This window comes from Hylobates moloch, unplaced genomic scaffold, assembly GCF_009828535.3.
Source record: "Hylobates moloch isolate HMO894 unplaced genomic scaffold, HMol_V3 SCAFFOLD_14, whole genome shotgun sequence".
Taxonomy (NCBI): domain Eukaryota; kingdom Metazoa; phylum Chordata; class Mammalia; order Primates; family Hylobatidae; genus Hylobates; species Hylobates moloch.
Genome location: NW_026652289.1, coordinates 24585153 through 24603316, shown reverse-complemented (window position 1 = coordinate 24603316; position 18164 = coordinate 24585153). Strand labels below are relative to the sequence as shown.

Here is an 18164-nt window from a genome sequence, read left to right as displayed (position 1 = left end):
TCCTAGATTGTTGTCAGGTCCCAGTCAGATAGTTGTCAGGTCCCAGATAGTTGTCAGTCCTAGATTGTGTTCGGAACTAGAAGATATATGGAGACAATCAGTGCAGTCAAATCCAGCCTAATCCAGTAGATCGCAGTTAACCCAGAGCTAACCTCTAACTCACCTTCAGTCAATACATACATAAACACATAGAGTTTTTTTACTATAACAAAAATGAATGCTTCCTTTTACAGCAAAGAAAAAAATAATCAGGAAAAATTTGGTAGAACAGGTGAAACCTAAGCCATATTGTGAAGAATCGTCATCTAAATAAGAAGGAAATGAAGCAAAATATATTTGAAGCAAAAATAAGAGCAATTGCGAAGGCAAGGGACTAAGTATAAAGTTGGCTTGTTAGAGACAAAATACAGAAATAATTCTGATTAGAGAGCCAACCGCATGAAGGAGAACAAAAAGAAATAGATTAAAACTCTAAGTAAGTTGGTAAGATTCACCATCTTGGGGCTTTATGAAACGCACAGTAATATAGCATAGCCAGCCTATATTATATTCATATGTTTCTAGCTTCTGTAGTCTTATGACTTATTGTGGTGGGATGTGTTTTCCTCATAGAGTGCTCTTAATTGTCACAGATAGGATCTAGAAAAGGAAGCATATTTCCACTGTTTTCACGTTCATATTGCAATTTGTTAGTACCTGTTTAAATCTGAATTTGTTAATGTGAAATCTTTTAAGCTCTCATTGACTCTGAGTTCATGTGCTTAGAAATTGGTGTCAATATTGATCTGAACATAGAAAAAACAGTAATGAAGTGGCAGAAAGCAATATTACAGTTATCTCCAGCGTTTAACTAGATTTTACACCTCAATTTAAGTATATATTAGTTTGTGTAACTGTAGTAGTAGTATCTTATTCAGTAAGAGAATAGCACTGTCAGCTACTGAGAAAGGCTATATTTGAACTATGTGACCTAAGTCCAGAGGGGAGAGACATCAGTGACATTTCTTTCCATCTTAATGTCACCAGAGCCAAAGTTTGGGGAACAAGAGTTTATTTCAAAATGACAGGTGAACATTGTAGCAAGTTTTCCTTCTCCTTTTCTGAGAAATAACTTTCGGTACAGTTACATTATTTAATAATAAGTTAATAATACTTATAATTAGTAAGTAGACTACAATAGAGAATTGTATGTTCGTTTTTATTTAACCTGTAAATTCTCTATGCCTTTGACTGTTGAACTCATCTTCTAAAACATGGAAATTTATCTATTACTACAAAGAAGAGTTTTAATATGGACAGACATTAAAGTATTTGACAATGTGGCTCATTTCAATAATTCAGTGATTCATTGATTCAATTTACTTATTTTATCTTTTATCTCCAACTGAGTGGCATCAGTTCTCTAGATTAAGATGTTACTTTACAGAAAAACGAGCTGTTTGTCTTCCTTTTCTGTCCAACTGTAAATCTGAGATTGGCTTAGCAAACTACATTTGAAAACTAACAATGCTACTTTAAGCCTCATATAGATATTTACATATATATGAACTGAAAAGTAATTTTTAGAGTACTTATCTAGGCAGTGAGTGTTAAAAATATACTACATTGCTTTAATTTACTTAGTAATATAATTTAGGATTTTCATTGTGTAATACTACAATAGACAAAATGCATTTAGATTTTCAGGAGCCCCCTCCAAATGCTTGTTCCTGACTCAAAAAGAGGTATTTCCAGAGAGCTGGCCACGCAACTCAGAAAATTCCTTCCTACATTCCCCTGATACCTGCCTACTCCTCTTACCATTTATCCTGTTCCTGTTCCCTGGAGGAAGTATGTGAAATTCCAGTATTATAATTTCTATTTAGTGTTTGGATGCTTATATATCTTTAAATTAAAACCTTATTAAAACACTTATCAGATATTTTAGAACAAACAAAGACTACCCTTGACCAAACTCTGCCAGGCTCCTGTAAGCCCTCTAGGCTTTAACCTTAGGATCGGTGATTATTCAGCCTGCATTGCTCAACTGCAGCAAGAATCTTGGCTGGGTGTGGTGGCTCCCTCCTGTAATCCCAACACTTTAGGAGGCCAAGGCAGGAAGATTGCTTAAGCCCAGGAGTGAAATAAGAACCTAGGCAACCAAATGAGACCCTGTCTTAAACACAATATAAAAAATTAGCAAGGCGTGGTGACACACAACCTATAGTCTCAGTTACTTGCGAGGTTGAGGTGGGAGAATCCCTTGAGCCCAAGATTTCAAGGCTGCACTGAGCTGTGATTGTGCCACTGCATTCCAGTCTGGGTGACAGAGCGACACCCTATCTCAAAAAAAAAAAAAAAAAAAAGCTTAGGAAACTTCACGACCCTTGATACCTGATCACTTTCAATATATGATCAAAGTTCTCATCCCCCACTACTTACTGAGTGTTTTCTGATCATCCTGCCCTGCCTTCAGCAAAGAATCCAACCTAATTGGTAGAGTCAGAGTCTCCCCTTAGGCATAATGTTTCTGCGTATAAATATTTGATCCACCAACCTTGACCCACTTGGCTATGAATCCCCACTCTTCCTATTATATTCAGATTTGGGCCCAGTTCTAAACTGAGGTCTCTTTTCCCTATCGCAATAGCTCTGAATAAATCTGACTTCACCACTTTGACTATTGTCCGGCTCTGATTTTCTTTAACATGACTTATCAAGTGCTATTTAGAACTTTCAGACATTTTCCTTGCTTGTAAGATATATGCTATCCTCCATATAATCTTACTAAAATAAATTAGTTAATGATATTTGTTAGAGCAAAGTAAGGATGACTTTATTCAGGACCATCATGATAAGTATAGGGACCACTGCAACAGAATCTTGCAGTGGAGGAAAGAGAGTGGGTTCAACTTAGAATGCAGTATGGGCAAGTGGGAATTTATAGCAAGAAACAGGGATAAAGCAGTGGATAAATTTACTGAGAAACTTAACAGAATTTTTACTGAAGACAGGCTAGGGTGATTAGACATTACTTAGGGGAGAGTGGAAGATAAGAAACTTGGTCAGATATCAAGGATTAGTGCTCTTGCTAAACTGACTTAGCAGGGTTCTTTGCTAAAACTGGATTTTACAGATGGGCCTAACATACGAGTGAGAAGCCTGGCTGAAGTTTGGCCAAGCAAAGAATTTCTATCAACCTCAAATGTCCTGTGCAGCCTTGTCTTTGTATCTTTCTCAGATGTATTCCATGCCACACATCGGGTGGTCTTTTGGGTCTTCTTTTCTTTCCTGGAAATTTTCACACATCACAGAGCCTCCAACTGCTGGAACACTACAGGTCCACCACACTTTTTCTCACTAATATTGCCTCAATCTTTATTTCTCAAAACCCATGTCACTTTTTCTATGAAACTTTTGCTCAAGTTTCAGACTAATTTAGGTAATCTCATTACATACACTCTCAGAAAAAAAATTCTTTGTTCACAAAATGAAAACCCTAAATATGATGCTAAGTGCTTTGGGATGAAGAAAATTGAAAGGCCTCAGAAATAAGCCTCAGAATCAACAGCTCTCTCTAAGCTTCTCCTGTCTCCCCATCTCTCTGATTTTTTTTTTCCAAAGAAGTAGGAGGGGTTCTCTCTGAACATTACCTTATCTGACTGAGGAAACTTCTTTCCAAAACAAATGCAATTTTCTTAAGACCTCTTCCTATGTATCTCATCAAATAACCAGAAAAGGTTAACCAATGGTGAAGAGAAGAAACTGGAAATTATCACCATGACCAGATAAGCTTTTCCTCTATTTTTCTGAGGGTAATTCCTACAGATTACCTGGAAGAATGTATCTGCATAATAAGATAATCTTGGTTCACAGTGCAGGTCTGCCCTTCACATTCCTGTAACTTGTCTAAAGCTGCTATTTGTCCTTTGGCCCCATTCAGCATCCAAAGAGAAATCATTTACAAACCATTGTCTGGTCTTTTGGCTCATTCACTTACAATCTCCCCACTTTCCTCACCCCAATGAAAAGGGTATTTAAGTGTCAATTATCTGGTCCTTTCCTGAGTTTGCAACTTTTTTATATGACCATCATGCTTATACATGTTAATAAATTTGTTATGCTTTTCTGTTGTTTACCTGACTTTTGTTAGAGAAGCGTTGGCTGTGACCCTTATAATGAAGAGAAAAGGGATCATTCTCTGAGCATAGACAGTACATCTTCCTAATGTTTGTATTTTAATCTTAATTTGTTTATGTTTAGCAATATAATAAAGCATAGTATGCTTGTCAATTTCTTCCTATTTCTTTATATCTGGGAAGAATTGCAGGCATCATTAATTCGTCTGGAAGTAGTTACCTAAGTTGAAGAAAAGGTTTCTGGCTGAAATGGAAAGGTTGCTAAATTTTAGAATTACAAAATCAAACATGACTCAGGAGAATGTCTAGCACATAGGCAAAAAACATGTGACTAACTCTGCCAAGTATTTTTGGAATTAAGTAAATGCCTTATTTCATTGAAGAGTGGTATTTTCATTGAATGCAAACTCTTTACTAGCCCACTCTAATTGCCTATCTTGGAGTATATTTGATAATTGCAATGCATGGGTCAAATAAACTTCCTAACCTGTTCTTGAGCAATTTCAGTAGGCTTCCTGCAAGTTAAGTGAAAGTATCAAATAAAGAATTGTAATATCCTTTTTTTTCTAATTAGAACATAGTTTTTATTACCACTTTGAGCATTGCTATTTCATCTGTGATCTTGAAGTAACTACTGCTTGATGACTCTGATAAAGGATAAAGGTCATGGCTAAATTTGTATTAGCATCTTGCTTTTGTCTAGTAACAGCAGGACCCCTTGCTCTCTGGCATGTTTAAAGAAAAGAAGAGATCTGTGGTATTTATGATGATTGAGAAACTGTGACAATGCCTGGGTAGGGGGTTAATTAGGAATGAAAATGGCTTAACATCTCTCCAAAACATCTCTTCTGGGAGGTCATTTTCAGAGGAATGCAGACTTATGCATCTCTGAAGTGCTTTATAAAATGCATATTCTTTTAGAAAATGAAGAACCAGTCAAGAACTAGAAAAGATTCATAATGAGTGAAAAGTAATTTCAAAAGTACATTAAGAAATCTAGTAATTCCTGTCTGTTAAATCATGCAATTTGCATGTATTTTACTGCAGATATGAAAAAATAATACTAATTTATGGAAGACATGTTGTAATTGATTGTTTCAGTCATTTTTCTCAGTTTGCACTAAATGAGAGATACTATTTTGTTTGTATTTATGATTAAATTGTGTTCAGAGTAATGAAAGATAATTATAAATTGTCTACCACAGAGTCAGTTAATTTTATCCTATTCACATCACAAAATATAGACAAGGCATTGTTGTGACTACTAAAGAAAGTTTGTTTATTCACTGATTGTCAAGTGAGTATAGGGTATGTTAACCACAGAGAAAATTAAAATAAAATATAAATTTACAAAAAAATACTTTCTACCTTATAGGATCTTATAGTCTACTAGAGGGTATATGACAGTTTCAAAAATTAATATAAGATAGTAGTTGTTTATTTCCAGCAGTTGATGCTAAAAATACCATCAAAATAACCAACGTATAAATCAAATTCAAATTTACTCCTTCTGCAATAGGGGTAACCACTACCTTGACCATCTTAGTAGAGCTGCAGATGGGACACATCAATGGTAGTATATTCAAAAGGTATGGAAGATCTCATTTAAGATGGGTCTTTTCTAAGGACAAACACAATTTAAAAGTAAGAGGCATAATCTTCCGTGTTGAAAATAAGGAAAGAGATTTCCCTCCCCTCCTTTTACTTTGAGCATTTTGTTTATAAAACATGTAATTGTAAGTAATTACTTCTCTCTTTGAAATGTATATATATATCATTTTGAAGACCATATTGGCATTTTGTCAGCTTTGTGATCTAGGTTTGTATTTCTAAAGGACCAAGAACCTTCTCTTTGAAAGGTAGGCATCAAGGGATGTAGCACCACCTTCTCCCAGCTTCTGTGGAAAGTTAGGAGAATATCTTTAGTGGACACCTTGTTCCAAGTTGCAAAACTACCTCTTGTCATGAAGATATGAAAAGTTTGTTTCTTCTTTATCTAAAGGTCACCCCAATTATCAAGTAAAGTCAAGAAGAACTATGTGTGACAAATGATGCCGTCAAGTTCTCTGATTTCAGAACTAGTTATTGTTTATCTTGAAACATGTAGAAACATTCTCTGACTTACAACAGTTCAACTGACAATTTTTTGACTTTACTATGTGTATATTAATGGTGAATACTCATACAAACATTCTGTTTTTCACTTTCACTGCAGTATTTAATAAATTGCATGAGATATGCAACACTTTATTATAAAGTTGGCTTTGTCATAAAATGTTTTGTCTAAATGTAGCCTAATGTAAGTTTTATGAGCATGTTTAAGGTGGGTTAGGCTAGGCTATGATTCAGTAGGTAGCTAGTCAGACATGAGCGTGGCAGGAGAGGGACCCCCAAACACCAAACAGGAATGTCAAATGACTATCAGGTGATGGTCAGGTGGTTGTTACATGATCTTGCTAACATAATAATTGGTCACAGCTGGAACCAGGGAAAGGCAGTCTCCTAAAAGATAGAAACACCTAAAACTAGTAATCAGCAGCTTCCTGATGAGATCTCAGGAGTTGGGTGAGTGGGCTCAAACATGTGCACTAAGAGGCAACATGGCGGCATTTAACTGGTATATGGCCTTCCTCTACTTGACTAGTAAGGGAAGAATGCCTCAAGTGAGCATGCGTCCAACTCCAGTAAATATACTGCACGTGCGGCTCCTCCCAAGTGCTGGAAGACCACTACATATACAGATTACCAATGTATAAGACCCCAAGTCAAAGGTCAAACTGCACTTGATCTCTCAAGTTGTCCACTTGGCCCTCTTCCAAGTGTACTTTACTTCCTTTCATTCCTGCTCTAAAGCTTTTTAATAAACTTTCACTCCTGCTCTAAAACTTGCCTACATCTTTCACTCTGCCTGGTGCCCCTTAGTGGGATTCTTTCTTCTGAGGATACAAGAATTGAGGTTGCTGCAGACCCATACAGATTCACCACTGCTAACACGTTAGCTGTATTAAGTGCATTTTTGACTTATAATGTTTCCAGCGTATGATGAATTATTGGAATGTAACCCCATTAGAAGTCAAGGAGTATGGGTATATAATGATACGTGATATCTTGATATCTTGACTATATAAAATGATATCTTGACTATATAAAAGGGTGAAATTTCTTTTTGTCCTTGAAATCTTTTAATGGATTGTCTGTAATGCACATCACATTTTTGTTTAATGCTTATTCAATAATAAAAGTTGTGTCTTTCCCTACTACCTTTGAAAAAAGGAACTCTGGCTGGGCACAGTGGTTTACGCCTGTAATCCCAGCACTTTGGGAGGCCGAGGCGGTTGGATCATAAGGTCAGGAGATCGAGACCATCCTGGCTAACACGGTGAAACCCTGTCTCTACTAAAAATACAAAAAATTAGCTGAGTGTGGTGGCGGGTGCCTGTAGTCCCAGCTACTCGGGAGGCTGAGGCAGGAGAATGGCTTTAACCCGGGAGGTGGAGCTTGGAGTGAGCTGAGATTGTGCCACTGCACTCCAGCCTGGGTGACAGGCCGAGACTCTGTCAAAAAAAAAGAAGAAAGGAATTCTAAGTTGAGAGATGATTTTGTTTTTAATTCTATTTCCCCAGTGCTTCCAATGCACAGGACCTGTTTGGAACTGGGCAAAGTTTGTTATATGACAGTTTAGAATTCATGGGCACAATGAAAGAACAGCTCTAAGTAAGTTTGGAACTGTATAGATTTGTTTATTCAGCTGATTTGAGCATATATTGTTCTGAGAGAGGAGGTAAAGTAGACTTGTCTATTGTTCAGATAAATGGACAGTCAGGAAGTTTTTAAGCAAACCATAAAGCAAACCATAAAGTTATTACAGTGCTGGCTCAGAAAACAATACTCACAAGTGTGACACTTTGACATGCTGAGCTAAACAAGCAGTTTCGAGGTCTCTCTCTGACCTTCCCCCACCTCCCTGTCTCTCTGATCTTCTTTATGGAAGCAGCAAGATAAACCCTTCTTGGAATTTCTTTAAGAAAACTTCTTTCCAAAAGAAATGCTATTGCCTTAACATCACCTCCCTAGGGATCTCATCAACTAACTGGGAAAGATTACCCATGGGAGAAGAGAAGACTAGGAGTTTTCACCATACCCAGACATATTTGTGTGTATTCTTCTTGGAGCATCTCATTGAGAGATTACCTGGGAAGCTTTATCTGCATAATAAGAAAACCTTTGTTCCAGTGAAGTTTAGCCCCTCACCTACCTGCCACCTCCTTCAGTGCTGAGAAATATTTTGTCTCATGTCATTGTTCTTTGGGCTCATTCATTTCCCCTGAAAATCATTGATGCCTACATGCCTCATCTATCTCTTCTTGCCCTATGACGGAGAGTATAAAAGCATCTGGAGCTCACTGGGTTATTGAATAACCATTCTTCTGTGATTTTCTCATGCTCTGCATGTTAAATAAATCTGTATTCCATTTCTCTTATAAATCTCTGTCTGTCATCAGTTCATTTTCAGTGAACCTTCAGCAGGCAAAGGGGAAGCTTTCCCTTGGCCCCTGCAACATCTTCATCTTCCTGGCTTAGAAACTTTTGGACAATTAAATTCTTGTCAACTGCAGGCAGTAGAGTAGTAAATTCATGTTAGTTTAGACAGCAAACAGTGTCTGTGTGTAATGGTTTTAGTCCTCTTGTGTGAAATTGTCATTTCAATGATGGAAGCCAGATGTTGTTGGTGTTCAGGGTAAAGAGACATTGTGAGATAGAGCAAGGACCCCCTTTTTAGGAACCTGAAGTCCCCAAAGCATGGAAATAAAAGAAAATCCTGAGTTCCTTAAGGATAACTTCAGGTACCAAGCTAGCCCCAGAACTAAATAAGTAACTTGTTAAACAAGAAGGTAATAGTAGCTTAAAACAATAGCCAAGGAAGTTAGAGTTCTGGAGATACTTGCTTTCCTCTTAGAAACGAAGGATAGCATCTTAACATATGTCCCTGACTTGTCTTTCAGAAACTTGGACCCCCACTGAGGACCTTCGCCAAAGGGATTCATGGGCACAGATAAGGGCAAAGTGAAGATGAACTTTAACCGTTGTCTTTTTCTCCAAATTTCTTCCTGAGGGAATTGGAGAAATCACTCCTCACCCCCAGGTAGTTAATGTTTTTCTACTGACCCCAAATTTTTAAACAAAACTTCTCTTCCTTAACTAATTGCAAATCAGAAAATCTTAGAATCTATCTACCACCTGTAAGCACCGCCATCCCTGCTTCAAGATATCCCGCCCTTTTAGGCCTAAACCAGTGTGTAATCTCCATGTACTGATTTACGATTTTGCTTGTAGCTTCTGCTTTCCTAAAATTTATACCTGCCTTTAAAAACACTTGCCTGCAAGCCATTGGGAAGGTTAGGATTTGAGCACTTAGCTGCCTGGTCCTCCTTGCTGGGTTCCTTGCAATAAATGCCTTTCCTTCTTTTGCTGCAAAACTCCATGTAGATACTTGGTTTTACTGTGCTGAGCAAGTGGACCCCCATTATGTTCTATAATATAACAACTGTATTTCAGTTATGCTGTGATAAGTATGTTCACAAATTATTGGAATGCATGACTATTCTTGAAGACCAGAGAGAATTTCAATAGGAAGGAATGAGTGGGAAGGATGTCCCAGCTAGAAATGGCTATCTGGATGACAAATAAAACTATATGGAATGAAAAGGAGTTAAATCTGAATATGCAACTCCACAAAAAAAAAAAAAAAAATAGCCAGAAATTAGGCTGGAAATAAGATAAGGGAGAGAACCTGATGTTGACCTAAGAATGCTGGCCTTTACTTGGTAGAAAGCAGGGGAAAATTTAAATCAAATGTTGGCTCAATAAAGACATGTCAGTTTAATAAAATCAGCAAATAAACCAGCTAGGGTGTTCTTAAAAGCTGGATTTATTATTATTGGTTTTAATTATCCAATATTAAAAGGTATATATAGTAGGGGGTTCAAGGGTTAGATAATTCAGCTTCTCAACAATTCCAGGATTCTGGGGCAGCTTCATACTATTCTCCTGTTCACAGGATAGCTATCCTGTAGACCTGGCATACTATACTCATAAAATTAAGTCAAATCCAAGATTTAAAAATGTGGATCTCTGTCTGCTTCTCTCTCTCTGCCTTTGTTGTTGTTGTTGTTAATCAGGAAGGTAAATCCTTTCAGAAATCTTCCAGAACACTGAACTTTAGGTCGTAAGATGGACAGGATTAGGACACATGCCTATATCCTTGTAAGGAAAGGAGTATGAAAGTAAAAGGAAAGGAAAAGGAATGAGAAAAAAATATTATCCTATTCAAAAATCAAATTATATTCTACAAAGATAGAATAATGTTAAAAAGTTTTATTTTACCTTCAGAAATGTTATTGAATTGACAGACTGATACAGTCACAATAAGATAGAAATAAATGATAATGATTAAATAAAATATCAGAGAGGTTGTGATAATAGTTTAATTAGGAAACAAGGTATGCTCTAATCTCATATCTTATTATTGCACAAATTCCAGAGAGATTAGCATAATTAATTGAATAACTGAAGCCATAAAATAGATTCAAATGAATATATTTTTAATATTGAGATCAGAATATGTCTAATGATAAAAGTGAAATCACAAATGAAAAGAGAGATCACAAATGAAAATATATATATGTGTATATATATGGTTTAATGACATGATAAAAAGATTTAAAAGAAAAATGCTCCAAAAATATTTGCCATTTATTTGATGAGTGATTGTATATTATTGCTAAAGTCAAAGAGCTTTACAGAATAATTTGTTTTTAAAAACCCACATAATTTTCCCATAAAGGGGCAAAGAGCAGAGAAATGCAAACCAAAACCACAACACACCAGTCAGAATGGCCATTATTAGTCAAAAAATAACAGATGCTGGTGAGGTTGTGGAGAAAAATGAATGATTTTACACTGTTTATAGGAGTATAAATTAGCTCAATCATTGTGGAAGACAGTGTGGCAATTCCACAAATACCTAGAGGCAGAAATACCATTTGATCCAGCAATCCCATTAGGGGGTATATACCTAAAGGAATATAAATCATTCTATTATAAAGACACCTGCACATGTATGTTCATTGCAGAACTATTCACAATAGCAAAGGCATGGAATCAACCTAAAAGCCTATCAATGATAGAATGGATAAAGAAAATGTGGAACATATACACCATGGAATACTATGCAGCCATAAAAGGGAATAAGATCATGTCCTTTGCAGGGACACAGATGGAGTTGGGGGCCATTATTCTTAGCACACTAATGCAGGAACAGAAAACCAAATACCACATATTCTCACTTATAAGTGGGCCCTGAATGATGAGAACACATGGACACATGGGGAGAGCAACACACTCCAGAGCCTGTCAGAGGTCAGGGAGTGGGAGGAGGGAGAGCATCAGGAAGAATAGCTAATGGATGCTGGGCTTAATACCTAGGTGATGGGATGACCTGTGCAGCAAACCCCCATGGCACATGTTTACCCATGTAACAAACCTGCACATTCTGCACACGTACCCCTGAACTTAAAAGTTGGAAATTAAAAAAGAAAATAAATTAAAAGAATAAAAATATTTGTACCTCTATTTTTATTTTGACAACTTTTACAATACATAGTACTGCAAATGAAAAAATCTGTGTAAAGAATAAATTATGAAAAACTTTTAAAACCAAAAATTACAAATTTGAATATGATTATATTTTCTACCCTATCATAAAAGGAGAATAAAAATGAATATATAAGGGGTGTTAAGGATGTGAAAAATTGGTCCTTCATATTTAGAGTGTTGAAACCAATTACAACTACAACTGTAATCTCAGCACTTAGGAGGCCAAGGCAGGAAAATAGCTTGAGGCCAGGAGTCTGGGACCAACCTGGGCAACATAGTGAGACCCTGTCTTTACAAAAAATTTAAAAATTACCCTAGTGTGGTGGCACACACCTGTAGTCCCGGCTACTCAGGAGGCTGAGGTAGGAGGATCACTTGAGCCCAGGAGTCTGAAGCTGTAGTGTGCTATGGTCATCCCACTGCACTCCAGCCTGAGTGACAGACAGGCTGTCTCAAAAATCTAAGAAAAAAATTTTTTAAATTTGTTAAAAAGGTAACACTACCTCAACTAGTTTCTGGAACATGTTTCTGTAACACATATTAAAATATTGAAATATGCTTTTGATTTATTAATACTGTGGTCAAAATACTACTCTACATGCTTTGTAAATATTAACCTGTATAATCTTACAAGTCTATGAACTAGTTATTTTTATTTCTTTTCTACAGATGAGAAAACTGGGGTACCGAGGGGTTAAGTAAATGAACTCCGGGCTCACAGTTGATATATATTAGAGCCAGATGTCAACACTATGGTGTCTATCTCAAGAGCTCACATGCAGTTTGCCTCTCTACCTTTAATAATCTCACTTACAGAAATAATCAGAGGCGTTATGAAGATGTATGTAGAAGGTATTTGCATAAGGAATTTTTAATGCAGCTAAAACTTTGATATGAAGTAAGTTCCAAACACAGGAGAATTTTGTTTAAAATGTTTACACTCATCATAATTGCCAGTGGTAATCTTATGCTTCCAGCTGGTGATTAATCCCATCAGCACTTTCTATATCTTAAGTAAATGACAAAATCCATGTTCCAAAAACATCTGATCTGTAGTCTTTTTTTTAGCAAGAGTTTGGCAAGTTCTTGGCAGTATCAGCAAAAGTGTGAATCTCTGGACAGAGGAGGTAGGCTACAGGAAGAAGGAAGTGTCCAAATTGTGTGACTGCTTGGTAGACATGTCCCTTTCAGTCTTCATCCTTCTCTCTTCTTACCAGCCAAAAGATTTCATTGCAAAATTCTCTTTCTTTCTCTCTCTCTCTCTTTCTTTCTTTTGTTCGTTCTTTCATTTTTTAGATGGAGTCTCACTCTGTCCCCCAGGCTGGAGTGCAGTGGTGCGATCTCTGTTCACTGCAACCCCACCTCCCAGGTTCACATGATTCTCCTGCCTCAGCTTCCTAAGTAGCTAGGACTACGGGTGCGTGCCACCATGCCCGGCTAATTTTTGTATTTTTAGTACAGATGGGATTTCACCATGTTGGCCAGAATTGTCTCTATCTCCTGACCTCCTGATTCACCAGCCTCGGTCTCCCAAAGTGCTGGGATTACAGCTGTGAGCCACCACACCTGGCCACAAATTTCTATTTCTGTATTGTCTTCTATTCAGAAAAGATTTTGTCATTTTCAAGTAGGGATCATAGATTCAGTCTGTTTCTCTGCCTAGTCTCTGTTTTACCCTAACCTCTCTTTAGGAGATAGACCAAAAGACAGATAGACTGACAATGAGAGAGAATGAAGGATAGTCCAGAATAGAGAAGGAGAGCAGGAGAACATGGGAGAGAGAGCGAGGCAATTTTTTCCTGTGTGCTCTAAATTGATCCCTCTGTTTTATGGACTTTCTGTGTATGCTCTGCTGTCTAAAGTTTAGGAAAAAAACTTTACCATGCTCAGCTTAAGTTAAACATGTTTGATTCTTAATCTATGTCAAGTGGTAAAACTGATAACCCCAAGAGATTAACCATCATCTCCACTTTTCCAGCTCCTGGAATACTGTGTATCCTGAATCACCTAAAACAGGGGTCCCAAAGCCCCAGGCCATGGGCTACACAGCAGGAGGTGAGCTGCGAGTATTACTGCCTGAACTCTGCCTTCTGTCAGATCAGTGGCAGCATTAGATTCTCACAGGAGTGCGAACCCTGTTGTGAACTGTACATGCGAGGAATCTGGATTATGTGCTCTTTATACTAATCTTTTAATAATGTCTGATGATCTGAGGTGGAAGAGTTTCATCCTGAAACCATGCCCACCCTCCCCATCTCAGCGAAAACCTGAACAAATTTTATGAACAGATGGAAACACTGTCTTTCGCAGCAGATGGGGATTATGAAAGACACATCATCATGAATTGATCCCCTCACATGTGGAGAGTCTGAAAATATTAATAAGAAACTGTAGGAGAAAACATGAAAGAGAGAGAAAAAAATTCAGAGAAGTAACCATAGATACCAAAACAAAAACAAAAACTCCTCTGTAATGATCAAAATATCTTGGCAAAAATATAGACGTTGCCCCTTTTCTGGACCACTCTCCATCTTATGCCTAGAGTATAACAACTCCAAAGGAGTAAAATAAATATTATGTTTGAAATGCAGATGAAGTTTAACAAAGGGGAATTTGATGGATGCAGAGAATTTTAAAATGTTTGATTCTCTATTAACTTGTTGGGTGATCTCATTTACAAAGAGAGGATTTGTATTATCTTTGAAGAATTTAGAATGTCACAGAATTTAAAGTTGTAAGCTTGTTAGATTAGAATGATGATCATTGATATCAAGGTTTAAGAGCCTTCTGTTTGGGAGACTTCCATGAAAACATTTACTATGTAGAGGGTTAAATGACAGAGCCATATGAAGAAAATTCTAAGTTTTTGAAACATGAGTAAGAAGATTATAAGCAAAACCTCAAAGCCTAACTTTGCATGCATTTGTTTATGTTAACTGTGTGGGATTCTAAATTACATTAAGATTATCTCCTTGATCCCAGTAGGAAAATGCAAGATTTTGATTGGTATTTGTCAAGATGATACTTAATGTTTGTATTGCATGTCTTATTTTAAAAATATGTAGCATGATGTATTAGGTTTGTAGGGGAAAGCGGTATAAAATACATAAGCCATATATAATCTATCTGAGATGGTTTGGCTGTACCCTCACCCAAATCTCATCATAAATTGTTATTCCCACAATTCCCACGTGCTGTGGGAAGAATCTGGTGGGAGGTCATTGAATCATGGGGGCGGGTCTTTCCCACGCTATTCTGGTGATAGTGAATATGTCTCATAAGATTTGATGGTTTTAAAAAGGGGAGATTCCCTCACAAGCTCTCTCATCTTGTCTGCTGCCATGTGAGATGTGCCTTTCATCTTCCGTCGTGATTATGAGGTCTCCGCAGCCATGTGGAACTGTGGAAATATGGAAATTTAAGTCAAAATTATAAGAAGGGGATTTAGAAGTTTTTTTAAAAAATGCAAAAATTTTGGTTTTAAAATTAAATAATTGGGAGGTAAATTTGTTTACGGAGCCAGATATCATATATATACAACTTGTATTTGAAAAAATGAATTACGGAATTATAGACTAATAAGTGTGCAGCATTTTGGAGAATGCGTTATTAGAGCTTCTCTCATCATCCCTAGGTGAGAAAGAGCCTTAGCTCCAGGTGGCTGATAATCTCCACCAAGACAAGCCTAGTAATAGAATATTCACTTTTTGTAATACTTTGGAAACCTTCATTTTAAAATATTTTAATGAATTCCAATGCCCTTCAATTAAAAAGAATTGAATTAATGTTATCCATCCCCAGTGTGAAAATATGATGAGAAATTCATATGCCACTTCATCAACAGAACTTTAAACATAGGTTTAAAAATATAACATTCAGCTAGCAGAAAAATTCCTCAATGTATTACTTTTTGATTGCGATATTACCCTTTGTTCTTCTGAAGAACTTCTTTTTTCTTTTTTTTGCAACTGTATATCTGAATTACCTTTAGATGATTGCCATGTTGTCTGTAATTTCCCTTATATTTAAACACTTTACGAATATGTGTTTTACGTTATGAACTCAATCTCCATATTTTCAAAATCTACATTTTTGCTTTTCAAATCTGTATTATTATCTCTTTTAAGTTTGTCAACCTGTGAATACGGAACTTTTTCCCCAAAGGGATCCTTAAAGTCCTGGAAGTGGTGTATTGTGTGCTGCAAAGGCTAATTTACATCAATGTATTAAAGAGAAACTATAAAATTGATGCATTAAGAATTAAAGTTGGAGCCGGGCGTGGTTGCAGGCGCCTGTAGTCCCAGCTACTCGGGAGGCTGAGGCAGGAGAATGGTGTGAACCTGGGAGGCGGAGCTTGCAGTGAGCCGAGGTCGCGCCACTCCAGCCTGGACGACAGAGCTAGCCTCCGTCTCAAAAGAAAAAAAAAGGATTAAAGTTGGAAACCCCTCAGTTTACGGATGGTGGTAAATTCCCCTAATTTCTTCTTGTATACATATCTTAAATGTTGGGAACAGGGAGGTAGGAGGGAGAATCTTGCTAAAACTATAAAAAGAAAAAAGAGAAAATTTATGGATTTATTGTTAAATTAATGGTCTTTTAAGAGTATTTAATATTATAGAAGACATTAGTTGTATTTAAGCTTTAAAAAGAGCATAAAATCTGTGTATATTTCTCACGTAATAAAATTTAATGTATATTCACACATAAACATGATACATTTGGTAATGTTCTGTTACTAAAATCCTGTGTGTAGAAACAAGTTCATTAACTGATTTGGTTTGGCTCAGGAGCCCAGTTGCAGGGTAACAGAAACACATAAATGAACAATTAGCTAAATCAATTACTTTTAAACATCTGTTTTAAATACTAGGCTTGGGTAATAAAACCATAAGTAATTCTTATTATTTTTAAATAAAAATACTTAGTTGAATTTCTGCCCTTCCTCTAGCACTTCTCTAAGATGGGTTTTGGGATATCATTGAGAGCCTTGTACAACCAACCGTAGACACTGTGAGCCCTACCTCCTCTTTGATTTTCTGAGCAGTGGTGTGCTACTAAATGATTCAAAATTGTCTGTCTGAAAAATAGACAAACAAATAAAAATCTGACTTGTCACATTTGCCAGTTTTCATGGTGTAAATACTCCTATGATCACTTCTAAAACTTCCAGTATGCAATTGTTGATAAGAGATGTGCACAGTTGGCCCCAGGAAGCCAGCGGGAACCTCTGTCATACTTCACTGCTTCTCAGGCACAGTGCTCCAAGAATACCTCTCCCATTTCTGGCAGTTTTTGGGGGGTGGTTTAATGTGTGACCTGTTCTTTCTAGGCTTGCTCAGGACTGCTATACTGGACCTTACCTTGTGCCCTGTCAAAGCTCTAGAATAAGAGGTTAGAAACTTTTTCTTAAAGGTCTAGAGAGTAATTAATTTTAGACTTGCAGGCAAATGGCTTCTGTTGCAAAAAAAATTAACTCTGCCCTTGAAGCTCAAAGGCAGCTACATAAAATGATGGATGTGGCTGCATTCCGGTAATTTTTTATTTATAAAAACAGGCCCTGCAGCTCTTAACCGTCCCTTGTTCACAAACTCCTGAATTTCTGCTACAGCCTTCAACCAGCTCTGAACCGCAAGCTGTGACACCATGGCTTCTGTGCAGGACTGCCATGAAAAGTTATCCCATCCCTGTATTTGACTGCACTGTATAGTCAAAACCACTCTGCTTTCTTCCTCAGCTCAAATTATCAAACACCAAACCAAGAGATGGGAGAGCAGAAATAAAAATTTGGCCACTTACCTTCTGTCTGTTTTCTTGTATTTTCTCTTCTCTTGATCCATGCCAGAAAGAAAAGGCAGTACTATTCCTGCTATGTCATGTTATCCTTCTACTAAAGAACAAAAATCACACAGTCCAGCTGGCATAGGCATCATGCCAGGGTGCAATTCTCTGCTCTGAATCCTTCAAACTTGTTCTTCAGGAGCTTGAAATATCTTTTTGTCTAAACCCAAATTTCAGAATCACTGCCTTGCTAAAGGGATCAAGTACTCCACCTGCTTGGAGATGGTATCCTCGTGATTCAGCTTTCAATGGGAGATGATTGAAAAGGGAAATTAAAATTCATTTAAATAATTCCTATGATATATGCATATTAATATTAGAAAAACATCAAAATAATAACAGTACTTATATTTTTCTGGTGTAAGTAACTTTTAAAAATTACACAAGTAATCACACAAATAACTGCAAATTATTTTAAAATCAGAATAATTAAAATCTTAAAATAGTTGAAATTGAGAAGACCATGAGAAGCCTATACAAAATATTCTACAAGTTATTCCACATTATTTTCATGATAATTAAGTGGAAATTTAAGTAGTAGACTAATTAGCA

General features: G+C 36.8%; 1 long non-coding RNA gene across 2 annotated transcripts in view; it reads right to left on the bottom strand.

Annotated features, from left to right (window-relative positions):
* Nucleotides 1-17681, bottom strand: part of LOC131381207 (uncharacterized) — a 56695-nt gene extending 39014 nt beyond the window's left edge. For both annotated transcript variants that reach the window (XR_009209780.1, XR_009209781.1), the window contains exon 1: nt 17571-17681. This is a non-coding gene — a long non-coding RNA (uncharacterized LOC131381207). The remainder of the gene's footprint in view (nt 1-17570) is intronic.
* Nucleotides 17682-18164: the final 483 nt, after the last annotated feature.